The sequence below is a fragment of the Camelina sativa genome, chromosome 5 (genome assembly GCF_000633955.1).
Source record: "Camelina sativa cultivar DH55 chromosome 5, Cs, whole genome shotgun sequence".
Classification (NCBI taxonomy): Eukaryota; Viridiplantae; Streptophyta; class Magnoliopsida; order Brassicales; family Brassicaceae; genus Camelina; species Camelina sativa.
This window is the reverse complement of record NC_025689.1, coordinates 18,752,178-18,766,888: the sequence shown is the minus strand read 5'-3', so window position 1 is coordinate 18,766,888 and position 14,711 is coordinate 18,752,178.

Sequence of the window (14,711 nt, the reverse complement as noted above, 5' to 3'; positions counted from 1 at the left end):
ATATATATATATATATATATATATATATATATATATATACATATATTTTTATTCCGTTAAGGATAAGAAATTAAATGTTTTTTCACATGTACCAAAATTTGATTGATAGTTTTTACACAAAGTTAATGATTAACTTTCAGAACCCAAGCATTATATAATAAATAGAATAGTTCAAGGGAAATATTTTTCAAGACTTCTTTTAATTTTTTTTCTTTTTCATTATATCAATTTTGTTATGAATAATTCTATTGTTGTATGGATGTTTTCTTTTTCATAATGTGCATCGATCGATCGATGCAAGGTCGGTTTTCGCGAACGAGTTTAAGTTAAACGTTGCGTTTTGGTGTTAGGAAAAACCCTAGAATCGTTTATAAAAGAGGAAAACTCGTGGGTTTGGCCGAGTTTGGCCATTTTTGAGAAAAGGAAAAAGAAGTCTTTAAGCTTTTGGGTGAGTTTTTGGGAGATTCATAGCTGTTCTTGGGAGATCTGAGGCAAGGAACGTTGTAGGAGCTTGCTAGGAGTGTAGATCCGCTTGTTTGAGGGTCAGAATCTTCTTGGAAAAGGTGAGTGCATGACCATGGCTTATCTAAGCTTGAGATTTTTCTGATTTGCTTTTTTATGTGTTATTTGGCTTGCTAGAACGTTGTTGAGTCGCTTGAGGCTTTGTGAGGCTTTATTGTGGCTTGGGATCGAGTTTTTGATGGTTTAGGAATGGAGATCCGGCAAGAAGTTTTGGGGGAAAAAGATGCTCGGCATGTGTGTCGATCGATGCAATACGAGGACGGTGCGGTTTGACCTAGGATCATCGGTCGATGCCATGTGGAGGTGGCGGTCGATGCATTTAGGGATTTTGTGTAATGTCGAGCATGCATCGGTCGATACAGTGTTAGTGTCGGTCGATGCAGGTGAACCTTGCATCGGTCGATGCAAGCTTGCGTCATTCGATGCAACCTCAGATGGTGTCGGTCGATGCATGGGTTGGTGTCGGTCGATGCAGATGTCCTGGTTTGTTGTTTGTTTGTTGATTGTTGCTTGATGGTTAGACATATATGATAGATGTCTTGATTTAAATGAAAGATAAAAAATAAAAGAAAACACATCCTCCTCTACTGATTTAAATGATAGATGTCTTGATTCTACTGGGCTATACTAGCAACCTAGCAGTGTTCTACTGACTTAACTTTAGCAACCTAACAGTAGCCAGACAACACATCAACGAGCCACTAGAACATCCTCCTCTTCATCGTCTTGATTCCACTATCACACTTTACCTTTACCTGCACCACAACACATATGAGATGTGTGAGTATTTCATCTACTGGTTTGATTGTGGTTAGGTGGCTAGTGGGTATGAGACCACTAGTTAATTATTAATTATTATTATTATTCTTCTTATTATTATTAATTTTTTAAAAAAGAAAAAACGGCTCGGGTCGTTTCAGTAAGAAAAAAGATTAAGGTACCTGAGAATCATAATGAAAGAAAATCCCAACAAGTTGAGTCATGTCTAGAAGGAAAAGGAACCAAAAAGCAAATCGACGTCGTAATATGTTTGCATGCAGTGTTGCAGTTGATGATGTTATAGATAAAAATCAAAGATCATAAACCACGGTTAATATAAAAAGTTTTATTGAAAAGTGTACACAAAGAATGATTGGTTAATCATTGAAAGAAGTAACTATGAAATAGTTTAAATCTCTTAAAGAGATAATATATGGATTTGTAGTCCTTACACTTGAAAGGTTAAAATGAGTGGAACATTAGGAGATCTTTTTGAGATATAACGTACATTTAGTAGTACAATGATTCTTACAAATAATTGATATTGATTATGAGAAATGTAATCTCTTATGGTGGAAGCAACTATTCTAGATCCCTTATGAGTTTGAAAATAAGAGCAAGACTTGATTCAGTCTATCTCTTAAATTGATTATATTGCTAGAAGCAATATTTTATAGCCCTCAAGAACGTTATAAAAGGCAGAACAAGTTTTGTAGACTTTTGACAACTTTGGGGAGAAAATGGTGAGAGATTATCTCTAGGTGAGAAACTTGGGTGTAGATCATTGTTGTTGATCTTATGGATCTCATAATGGATTGAAAATAGATCGAACAAGCTAAGAGAAAATCTTAGGATTGTATAAATCCGGGATTGAACACTAATAGTACTGGTGTTCAAGAAGTTTTTTCAACAAAGTTTGAGGATGTAGGCATTTGCTGAACCTTTTTCAAAGAAAAATTGTGTGTCTTTTGTCTCTTCTGCACTTATAAGTGGTTCTTGTTAAGAGAAAGGTACAAGAACAAGTGTAAAGTATGTTGATAAAAGTATCTAACATATAAAATGGTCTTGAAGTACCATACTAAGAAGAAGAGTTGAAAAAGAAAGTTTTACAAGGAGAGTAAAAATAACTCTTATGTATAATATGATTATTTGGAAGATTGTATTGAAAAGAATATTTGGGTTTGAAGTTCAGATAAATGAAAAAGGAATCTTCTTATGAAAGCGGTGAAAATGACTTGAAGTCCAATGACCCAAGAGAATATATGATGCTCATATCTGTTTTTGTACACTAACGCTCTGTTAATAACAGTTCAAAAAGATATATCATAATGCATAACCTGAAGATGATGCTTTCAGGGGGAAAAAATATGATTATGTGTATGGTTGTACTCTTTTTCTCTTATCATGGTTTTTATCTCATTGGATTTTTCTATGAAAGGTTTTTAATGAGACAGCAAAGAACACGCAAAAGATAAACACCTAAAGAGAAATATTATAATTCCAATGGTGAAAGACTGTCATCTTCAAAGTCTTTGACATACATTGATGAGATCGTGAGATACGAAGATAATGATCTAGATGAGTCATTTAAGAGACCAATAGCCAGCAGAAGAATGGTGATGTACGGTAATATACATGTCCTACAAATTTGCTCAAGTGAAGATTTGGCGAACTATTTACCAAGGTGTTTCCAACTACTAATTTCAAGAAGCTACTTCATCATATTGGATTGCCTCATCTCGAAGATTTCAAGTGATGTATAAAAGAGGGGGAGTAAAAGCATGATGCACTATTTTTCCCTTAACCATGATTTTTCCCATAGAGTTTTCTAGCTAAGGTTTTTAACGAGGCAGCATCTTACATGCGCATTTGGAACTAGATTTTTATAATGGTCATCCAACGGGGAGTGTTATGAATATGTCTATTGTTGTATAGATGCCCATTATCGGCACATTAGTAGTGTTAGTGTATAACCTAAAAATCTAATGTATTACTATATATATGTTGTATAATATGTAATAGATCAATAACAAGAGAAAACCGTTTTGCTAATCTCTATGTTTACAACAAATTTACTATTTTTATGATTTTAAAATTTTTGGGTCACATTAAAATCTTAGAGATTACAAGACAAGTCATTTGATAGAACTATTAAAAGTCATTTATAGAACTTTTGCTTTCTTTCTATGTAAGGATATACCATTAAATAATTTCAGATTTACTTACATCTTATTCTAGTAGCAATGTTTTTTTTTTATCATTTATCTTGTTTGCTATTTATGTTCTTGGAAACTGAGATATCTATTTTTATTTTTATTTGTTTTCTTGAACACATGTAATAATTTTAACAATTGTTTTACATATGTAGAAGTTAATTATTAATATTATTGTATGAAAAATGTATCAAAATCGTTGATTTTAATAAAAAAAGATAAATAAGCAGGTCACTAAATGGCAAACTTGTAATCATATTTTTTTTTATCATCTCTATACAAATTCTGAACTTTTTAAGCTTTCAACAAATGGTTAGTTAGTTTTTCAGGAATCTTAAAAGACAAACAATTTCTTACATATACATTTTAAAAAATCAAAAACCAATATTGCTTATACAATAAATTTACTAAAACTTTAGTTAATATTTTTTTTGGCAGGAAGAATACCAATTCAAATTTGGATCTACTGATGAAAAAGCAAGGGACAAAGCGATAGATTATGTCTATGGTTGTCGAGGTATACTGAAACAATCCAACCCGTTTTTTTTTATACTCTAATATCTAATGATCTCATACTCACTAGATCCCATTTAATTTCATCTCTTTGATTCAATGATCACACTTTGCTTTTACCTACGTCACAATACAAAAGAGAGGCGTAAGTATTACCATAAATACTTAATGAGACAATCCTCCCATCTACTGGGCTATATACACAAGCAATAAGATATGCACATGCCACAATCAATAAACAATAAACAAACCAGGCAATACACAAGCAATCAGAACATCAGCCGCCTGCTGAGGAGGGTAGTGTCAACCGACACCCTCCTGGTGTCGATCGACACTGAGACCTGACGAAGGTTGTGTCGACCGACACACACCTTGTGTCGATCGATGCAGTCCCCTTGTATCGACCGACACCCTCTTGGTGTTGCCCCACACATGCTCGACATTTTCTGAAAACCCTAGTTCGCGTCGACCGACACCTCCACATGGCGTCGAACACCTCCACACTCCTTGTGTCGATCGACACTAATGCCGAGCATCGATTCTCTTCGATCAGAAACTCTGAATCTCGTCTCCAAACAACTCATATGCGTCCCAAGCATTCCCAGAAGCGAATCCAAACCTCAGGAGCCACAAAAATCACATATAACTCAAAGGAAAACAATCACACAACACATAAAGTCACATAAACAGAGATCTTAGCTTAGATAAGACATGGGCATTCACACACCTTTGCAAAAAAATAACAAACACACAACCAAAAACACACCACCACAAGCTTTCCCCACGTTCTCAGACTTAGATCTCCAACCACAAAGCCAAACTCACAAGAAATGGGACAAAAAGCTTCAAGGAAAACCTTCAGGATCTCTCAGAAACTTTTGGGAATCGCTTTTTCTCTTTTCCCACACAAAGGAGGCGTCAATAGGTTTTCTAAATCTAAAAGCGTCGATCTCACACCTTAAATACGATCTCCAAACCAAACCAACTCGAACCGAGAATCCTGAAATCAAATCGAACACCCGATCTCATAAGGTGTTGATCGACACAACCACCAGTGTCAATCGACACCCTTACCGAAATCCTAAAATTCGGTTCATGGGTATTACATATACTTACACAATATAATGATTTAAGGAAAAGTTAATAATTCAATTGGTTATTGCATAGATATATATAGACATACATACATTACAAATATCATATTTGAATTAGATTTTAAAATACTTAACGATTTATATGTTGTCTTTCTAAGGTGTTAGTTCTGTAACATATAATATAGAGACCGACATACTAACTGTGAAGGGAGAAGGAATTGATCAAGATAAGATGCAGAGGAAGATCAATAAGTTTTTTAAACAGAAAACGGGTTTCTATGTTGTTTTAGTCCCAAACAATATGATGTTAAGTCTTTGTATTTGTAAGAGTATTTAGAATTTTAACTAATAAATATATTAATACTTATTTATGTATTCATCATATTCAACAGAAATGCTAGGATTTTTCTTTGATTAGTTATTAAACCTAAATTATATTAATTACTCTTTTAAATTTTTATAAGAAAAACAAAAATAAAATTTTGTAAAGGCATTTGTACTGCAAGAATGATGAGGAAAAGTAATAGTTTGTTGTATTTGTAAATACCAAAAGAAATTATTGATTTTACTCATGATATCTACCATATTACTGAAATATATATACTGAAATGAAATAATTAAAGAAAATGTTGTTTATCTATGACACTATGAATCATCTTAAAATATTCTCATAACTGGGTAAGTATATGGTACTCATACCTCCCCTAACATGAACATAGAGTATTGGCCTTTACAAGTTCTAAAGATATAAGCAGAGTTGAGAATCCGGGGACCTTGGGAATAAGAGTCATGAAAGTCGATATTGTAACTTTATCATTACGTAAATAATCCCAAGTTTAGCGTCCTGTGAAACCCCACTCTATATTTTCTTTGCCAAACCCAATGGAACCTATTCGGTCATATTTTCCATCTTATGGGTGGCGGAGTATTGTGTCTGCTAGATCTTTGGTAAACAAATGGCTTATTAAAAGAGTCGGCTCCGGAGACTGTATTTCTATATGGACTGATCCATGGATTCCAGCTCAATCTCCAAGACAAGCCATTAGTCGGGGTCCTTTTAAGGACCCTGTTTTAAAAATTTCTCACTTAATTGATTATCAAACTAATTCATGGAATATGGATATGCTCCAGGAGCTTTTCGATCCCGGAGATGTTGAGTTGATAGGGGCTTGGCCTTGGGGTGTCCCTCGACGGTAGATACTCTAGGTTGGCATTTCACAAAATCTGGGAAGTATACGGTCAAGTCAGGATATCATGCTGAACGTATAACATCTCGTTGAATTTTTCATGCTCCTGGCTGTGGTCCAGAGATAACTCTGCTTCTTGCTAGTGTATGGCATGTTACATGTCCACCAAAAATACAACATTTCATGTGGTAGGTATTATCCGGTTGTGTTTCGGTGAAACAACCCGACCCGTTTTTTTTAAATAAATAAAATATATTATTAAGCATCCCATACTACTTAATTAAACCAACCAAACCACAATTCAACAATAAACCAACAACAACCAACACGCACAGCGGAAACATACCAACAATACATAACCAACATATCATCAATGCAGTAACATTCCTAACCATTTTATCCAACAACCTAATATAACTCTATCCAAGGTTCCATCAACACAAACACTAAAAACCAACTTCACAAAACCGAGACCCTAGATCATCCTCCTCCTCATTGCCATGATTCCACGCTACACATTCAATACATGCACCACAAACAACAATTGAGATGCGTGAGTATTACCAGAAATACCCAGTGAGGCGATCCTCCCATCTACAAGCTATACACACAAGCAAATTGAGAGTACAACCACAAATAAAACATAACAAACCAGTAATTGCACAAGTCACCCAATAACACATTCACCACACCTACATATCATCACACGAAACAAGTCATACAACCCAATCGCTCAGATAAGCTCATGGTCACGCACTCACCTTATCAAGCTGATTCTAACAACAAATACAACCAGGAGAAATTCTTCTTGCGTCTAAAACAGTCCAGAAACGTCCTACAACAAGTAACACAACCAAAAACAACCTTGAAGCAAACTGGACCGAAACATCAGAAAAGAACAATCTTAAAGACGAAACCCTAAAATAAAAACCAACCGTTAACTATCAAATCCCTCCAGTGAAACACTAGTCCGAGACGTCACAAAGCTTTCCACAAAATCTCGTGCCGATCAGAAACCAGAAGAGACCACGATCTCTGTTACAATCCCCGATGGTCCTAATTCGCGTCTAAGAAAACGTGTCTCTCGAAACTGCCAATAACTCATCGAGCTTAAATCCAAATCCACTTCTGTAAAAAGGAGAATGACTATGAAAGGCTTGAAAATAAATATACCAAATTTCGTTACTTTTGACAACGATTTGATATATCAAAAATGTTTCTTCCCAAACCCTAACGATTCTGCTCCTTCTCTTTTAATCTCCTTCACACCACAACAGGCTCTCTCCTCTTTCTCTATCTCTTTCTTCCTCTCTACACAAGTATTGAATAACAGCCACGAACAAATAGAGAGAAGAGGCGTCCATATCATTATAAATACATCACTTAGGGTTTCTCAAAACTGGTTCTAAACCGGATGAACTTAAACCAAACCGTGCAATTTCATGATTTCACATAAATTGATCGGTTCTTCCACTTTTCTTTGGGACACGGGTGTTACATTCGGTATTAGAAAATCTGCGGAGGCGGGGTATTTCCTGTGATTTGGGTTGTGCACGGTGTGGTGCCGAGGAGGAAACGATAACCATGCACTCTTTGTTTGCCCACCAGCTAGAAAGTTTGGGCTTTATCTCAGGTACCGGTAGGATCCATATGCTTTCCAACGGATTTCATGTACGCAAATGTGGATCACTTTCTGGGACCTAAGAAACCGGGTTCTCAGGTTTTACCTTTTCCTTGGCTTATGTGGTATATTTGGAAAGCACAGAACGAACGTGTCTTCGATAACATGGCTGAGCGGCCGGACGTGATTGTCAGGATAGCGGAAGGTGAGGCACTAGCTTGGCAACAGGCTCAGGTGGAGGAAGGTGAGAATGAGGCTCTCCCCTCACCACCTTTAGGTTTGAAAGGACCGACCTTTTTTTTCTTTTTAATAATAAATATATAAATATAATATAATAAATAAACTAGAACTAGTGGTCCCATATCCACTAGCTACCTAATCACAATCACAACCAACAGCGGAATAACAATGCCAATAAATATCCAATAATAACCAATATCATAACATAAACCATATCCAATAACCAATCCTCCGAAAACATGAAACCAGCAACCTAGCAATGTTTCTAATGACTCAACTCTAGCAACCTAGCAATGCCAGACAACATCCAATCGAGTCCCTAGAACATCCTCCTCTTCATTGCCTTGATTCCACGATCACACTTTGCCTTTACCTGCACCACAAACACAAATTGAGATGCATGAGTATTTGATAAACACTCAGTGAGGCAATCCTCCCATCTACTGGGCTATACACACAATCAACAATGATTCCAATGTTCCAAACAAACAACAAACAAAACAAACAAACCAGAAAATCAAACATTGTCTCGCTGGAAGGAAGGTGTCGACCGACACCAGCCAAGTGTCGACCGACACTACCCCACAGTGTCGATCGACACCAAGTGGTGTCGATCGACACTCCCTTTGCAACTGCGATCCGCACGAAGTCGAGAGTCGAATCTCGCTCCCAAATCTCCTCCAAATCGTCCAATACTCGAAACCCAAGCCTTATACGTCCGTGGGAACCTGTATCAACCAATCCCAGCAAGAAAAACACACAAACAAGCAACAAACAAGCAAGAACAAGGAAATCAAAGGCTTAGATTAGCAATGGTCATGCACTCACCTCTCTGCAGAAAGATTCTGACCAATATGAACGAATCCCTCACTCCTAGCAAGCTTCTAGCACTTTCCCAGCCTTAGATCTCCCAAGAACAGCAAGGAATCTCACCAATCTCTCTCAAAAGCTCAAGAACGATGTTTTCTCTCTTTTCTTCTCAAAAACAAACAAACGGCGACAAACACCACTTCCAAAACCCATCTGGTCGACAATTCCTTTAAATATCTCGGTTTAGTGGTTTTCCTTAAACCAAACCGACCAAAATCGACAATTAAATCAATTCGATCGAACCGGAAAAACAATGGTGTCGATCGATACCCCCTTGGTGTCGATCGACACCCTCACCCAAAACGCACGAATTTGGTTTGCGGATGTTACAATTCTCCCCTACCAATCTAGATTCGTCCTCGAATCTCGAACAACCATCAGCCAAGGACTCCCATGCCACCGTTTCCACGGTCCGCACTCCTCCGACTGATCTACAGAAGGTCACCTCTAGGCGATAGACTCACGCTCCAGGTGTCATTTGCTCACGACTTTTGGACTTTCCTTTACTCATAGGCCTAAACCTTGAGTTTTTATTGGCTCCTCATCAGACTTAAGTCTGCATGCCATAATATTGGCTCCTCATCGGGTCTAAACCCGCATGCCATAATATATAAGGAAAATTTAAACTTGTCTCTCAGGTTGCCACCCTACAGCGCGACCCTGGATCGTCATCCGAAGTCGATATACCAACCATATTCCCAAGCCACAAAGTCTCTGAATATGGCAGTACTAGGAGAACCTAAGTCCTCCAAGAGCCGCGAGCAAACAATTTTGAACATGTCTGAGTCCTATCCCTATCTAGGTTTCCTTCCCGTGGCTCGCGTAAAACATCTCAATGTCCTACCAACCACATATCCCCTCACTGGAATACCTCATGACCTCACACAGATCATCTCACTGCTACAAGGCCAAAAAAATGTCCTAAACAGGATCGTCACAAAGACCAAACAAATGTCCTAAACAGGACCGTCACAAAGACCAAACAAATGTCCTAAACAGGACCGTCACAAAGACCATCTGTCCCGAAGGACCGTCACAATGTCCCGAAGGACCGTCACAAAGACCATCTATCCCGAAGGACCGTCACAAAGACCACACAATGTCTCAAAAGACCGCCACTAAGGCCACACAATGATTAAAAAGTCCGCCACTAAGGCCACACAAGCTCCTCCAAGGCTCTCCACCGCAAAAAAATGGAAAAATTCTACCTCCCGTAAAACTTTCCATATTTAGCACTTTCCATTTTTGGAAACTGCTATTTCAGGAAACTTTCCTCCAAAACCCCGCCTCACGGGAACTTTGTACCCCGAGCACCACCTCTTCTTGTTACTGAGTCGCACAACCAACCACCCCAAGCGACCGAGTAATAAGAGAGATGGGCTGGAATACTCCATTCCCGCTCCAGCCACAGATTACAGATGGGACCAGGCTAAACAAGCTCAAGTCACGGCTTGCTTCTTATACCACTTCTTGAATCTTGCCTTCATCTTTGCCTCAGGCTCCCAAGTCTGCTCCTCAACACCATCACAGTCCCACATGACTCTCATCAAAGGAATCTTCTTCTTCCGAAGTTCCTTGATCCTCCTCTCGAGAACTCTCACTGGTCTCGCCTCCAATGTCATGTTAGGCTGAAGATTCTCTGGAATCTTANTTTCAGGAAACTTTCCTCCAAAACCCCGCCTCACGGGAACTTTGTACCCCGAGCACCACCTCTTCTTGTTACTGAGTCGCACAACCAACCACCCCAAGCGACCGAGTAATAAGAGAGATGGGCTGGAATACTCCATTCCCGCTCCAGCCACAGATTACAGATGGGACCAGGCTAAACAAGCTCAAGTCACGGCTTGCTTCTTATACCACTTCTTGAATCTTGCCTTCATCTTTGCCTCAGGCTCCCAAGTCTGCTCCTCAACACCATCACAGTCCCACATGACTCTCATCAAAGGAATCTTCTTCTTCCGAAGTTCCTTGATCCTCCTCTCGAGAACTCTCACTGGTCTCGCCTCCAATGTCATGTTAGGCTGAAGATTCTCTGGAATCTTAGCCAACACCTGCTCACCCTCACGGAGACACTTCCGCAACATAGACACATGGAAAACCTTATGGAATGCACGCATAACCTCAGGTAACTCCAGTCTATATGCCACTGGTCCAACCCGCTCAATCACTCTGAACGGTCCCATATACCTCAGACTCAACTTAGTCTCTGACAGTGACCTGTTTGAACCCCGCAACATGGCCATCTTGAGGTACACTCTATCTCCTACCTGAAACTCAAGATCTCTCCTCTTCTTATCATCATAACTCCTCTGCCTATCCTGAGCCTCCTTCATGTTCAGCTTGAGAACTCGAATCTTCTATGAGGTCTCCTGAATAAAACTAGCACCAAACATGCTCCTCTCCCCCACCTGAGTCCAGCATAACGGTGTACGGCATGGTCTCCCATACAAAGCCTCATAAGGAGCCATCTTAATACTCGCCTGATAACTGTTGTTGTAAGCAAACTTTACCAGGTTCAGGTGATCTGCCCAATGGCCACCCCAATCCAACACACACATCCTCAGCAAATCCTCCAGCGTCTGGATCGTCCTCTCAGACTGTCCATCTGTCTGGGGATGATAAGCTGTACTCATATGCACCTTAGTGCCCATCTCTGCCTGAAATGCCTTCCAGAACACTGAAGTGAACTTAGAATCCCTGTCAGACACAATGCTCACTGGCACCCCATGCAATCTGAGTATCTCTCTCACATACTTCTTAGCCAAGACTGCTGCTCCAACAGTCTTCTTAATGGGCAGAAAATGTGCTGACTTAGTCAACTGGTCCACAATGACCCAAATAGCATCAAAGGTCCGTGACACTGGCAATCCTACCACAAAATCCATAGTGATCATATCCCACTTCCACTCAGGAATGGGTAGACGCTTTAGTAAACCGCCAGGAACCTGATGCTCAGCCTTCACTAGCTGACACAGATTGCACCTCTAGACCCAACTAGCTACATCCTTCTTCATCCCGACCCAGTGATAGTATCTCTTGAGATCACGATGCATCTTAGANTCTCACTCTCAGAACAGCGTCTTCGAGTTATACCGTCTCACTCTTGGAACACAATCCTCAAGATCTCGGTATCAGGGGAACTACTCATCCCCTCAGGGGAACATAATCTCCTCTGCCACTCTCGGAGCACCCAGCCCCTCGAGTTATCGGTATTCAAGAGAATCACCATCCCCTCAGGAGCAACAATCCTTAACCACTATAAACATCTCCCGACCAAAAGTACCTCCTGTGGTCCAAGTATAACAATGCAATGTTATGCCTGTCCACTCAGCTTCTAATATCCAACTGGATTAACCACCAAGCTACAAAATTATCTGCTCCAACTGCATATATCCACCTATCCGCCTCTCTAGGCTCGATACCTCTTGAGAATAATCTCATACCGATCATCTACAACCGCTCATCCTATTAACATAAGATGGAAACTCCTCCACATCTGCAGCCCTCGGCTGCACCTCGCCACATGCATTACAACTGGAGCCTGCACTGGTACCCCTCTCGGTAACCGCTCCAACAGCACGCCAATAGATCCGCCAAGCGATCATCTTGACCCTGGGCTCCACCTGCTGCAACCCCACACCTGGGTTCCCAGCACCCCCGGCATTCACACCGGCTAACCCTCTCTGGTCCCTCCTGATACGCTTGCGACCCTCTGACGTACCTCCTCGTGGAACTCTGGACCACACACTCGCTGGCCTCGGGACCCACCCGACCATGACCATGACCACGACCACGTCCCCGTCCACGACCAACAACTTAAACACCTTTAGCCACTGCACTTCTAAGAACAGAGGCTAACAAGCAATCTTAACATAACACAAAAACACAAAAACACAAACTCACCGTGGAATCACACTGTAGGCTCGGAGAGGATGTTCTAGGACTCCATGCCACACNATCTCGACCCTGGGCTCCACCAGCTGCAACCCCACACCTGGGTTCCCATCACCCCCGGCATCCTCACCGGCTAACCCTCTCTGGTCCCTCCTGATACGCTTGCGACCCTCTGACGTACCTCCTCGTGGAACTCTGGACCACACACTCGCTGGCCTCGGGACCCACCCGACCATGACCATGACCACGACCACGTCCCCGTCCACGACCAACAACTTAAACACCTTTAGNAAGGAACATCCTTCCCTATCAACTTAGTCATCGGACGTGCCTTGCTTACAAAACCCTGCACAACTCTCCTGTAGTAACCTGCCAACCCAAGGAAACTCCTAATCTCTGTGGTATTCTGCGGTCTAGGCCAATCTCTGATAGCCTGAATCTTCTCCGGATCTACAGAAATTCCCTCTGCAGAAACTATGTGACCTAGAAACCAATCTCATGCTGCCNTCCCAAACATCTACAGCACAAAGCCTAGTGAACCCAAACCTAGAACCGTGAGGGCTATGATACCAAAATGAAAGGACCGACCTTTTTTTCTTTTTAATAATAATANCAACTTAGCAAACAACTTCTGCTCCTGCAGCTTCTCTAGAACTGCTCTCAAATGCACTACATGCTCTTCAGGACTCTTAGAAAATACCAGGATAGCATCAATGAAAATGATGACAGACACGTCCAGAAACTCCTGAAACACGCTGTTCATCAACCTCATAAATGCTGCTGACGCGTTAGTCAACCCAAACGATATCGCCACAAACTCATAAACCTATACCTCGTCTTTCTTCTTGACGAACACCAACGCTCCCCACAGTGAAGTGTTAAGACAAAAGAGTCCCCTACTCAACCAATCCTCTAGCTGCGTCTCCAACTCTACTAGACAAAAATCAAGTATGCCGACATCAACTCACCACCACTCGGATATCAACATCTCTAGTCCATCGAAGAACCTCTAGTAACTTGTTTCTTAGGAAAACTTCCACAAGATAGCTTATTACAAAGTTAGCTTTTCGCTTAGCAATTCTCCACAGCAAATCATCAATACGAACGTAATAAAACAAACAAATACCATACGTTTGCACATTCTGATTCACCGCGTCAAATTCTTTGCAAGCCGCCAACTCAAACGTCTTGCCTTGTCTCCCTCAGCAAGCTTACCAAAACCTTGAATCTTGCAACCCTATCCATCTCCAATGAACGTAATCCAACATCGTCGCAACGATTAGATTATCCTGCCATGAAGGCTTCTCGTGAACTTATGTATCTGGCAAACACGCCTTTCCCGGCTCAGACCTGCTGTAACTCCCCTTCCCAAGATTCTAGCACCACCGGCCTCACAATCCTGGCGAAACAGCCACACGTTCATAACCGCTCTGGTTCATAAAACCCTGACCCATTGGTCAACACATCTTAAACCCGAGATTAAACAATTGTTNAGATGCATGAGTATTTGATAAACACTCAGTGAGGCAATCATCCCATCTAATGGGCTATACACACAAGCAACAATGATTCCAATGTTTCAAACAAACAACAAACAAAACAAACAAACCAANGGTTGTTTATACTCACGTCCTAGGTATTGCTTGCTCCCAAATCCACCACGCTTAGGTCGCAACCTTCGAGCCATACCGATCTCACTCTCAGAACAGCGTCTTCGAGTTATACCGTCTCACTCTTGGAACACAATCCTCAAGATCTCGGTATCAGGGGAACTACTCATCCCCTCAGGGGAACATAA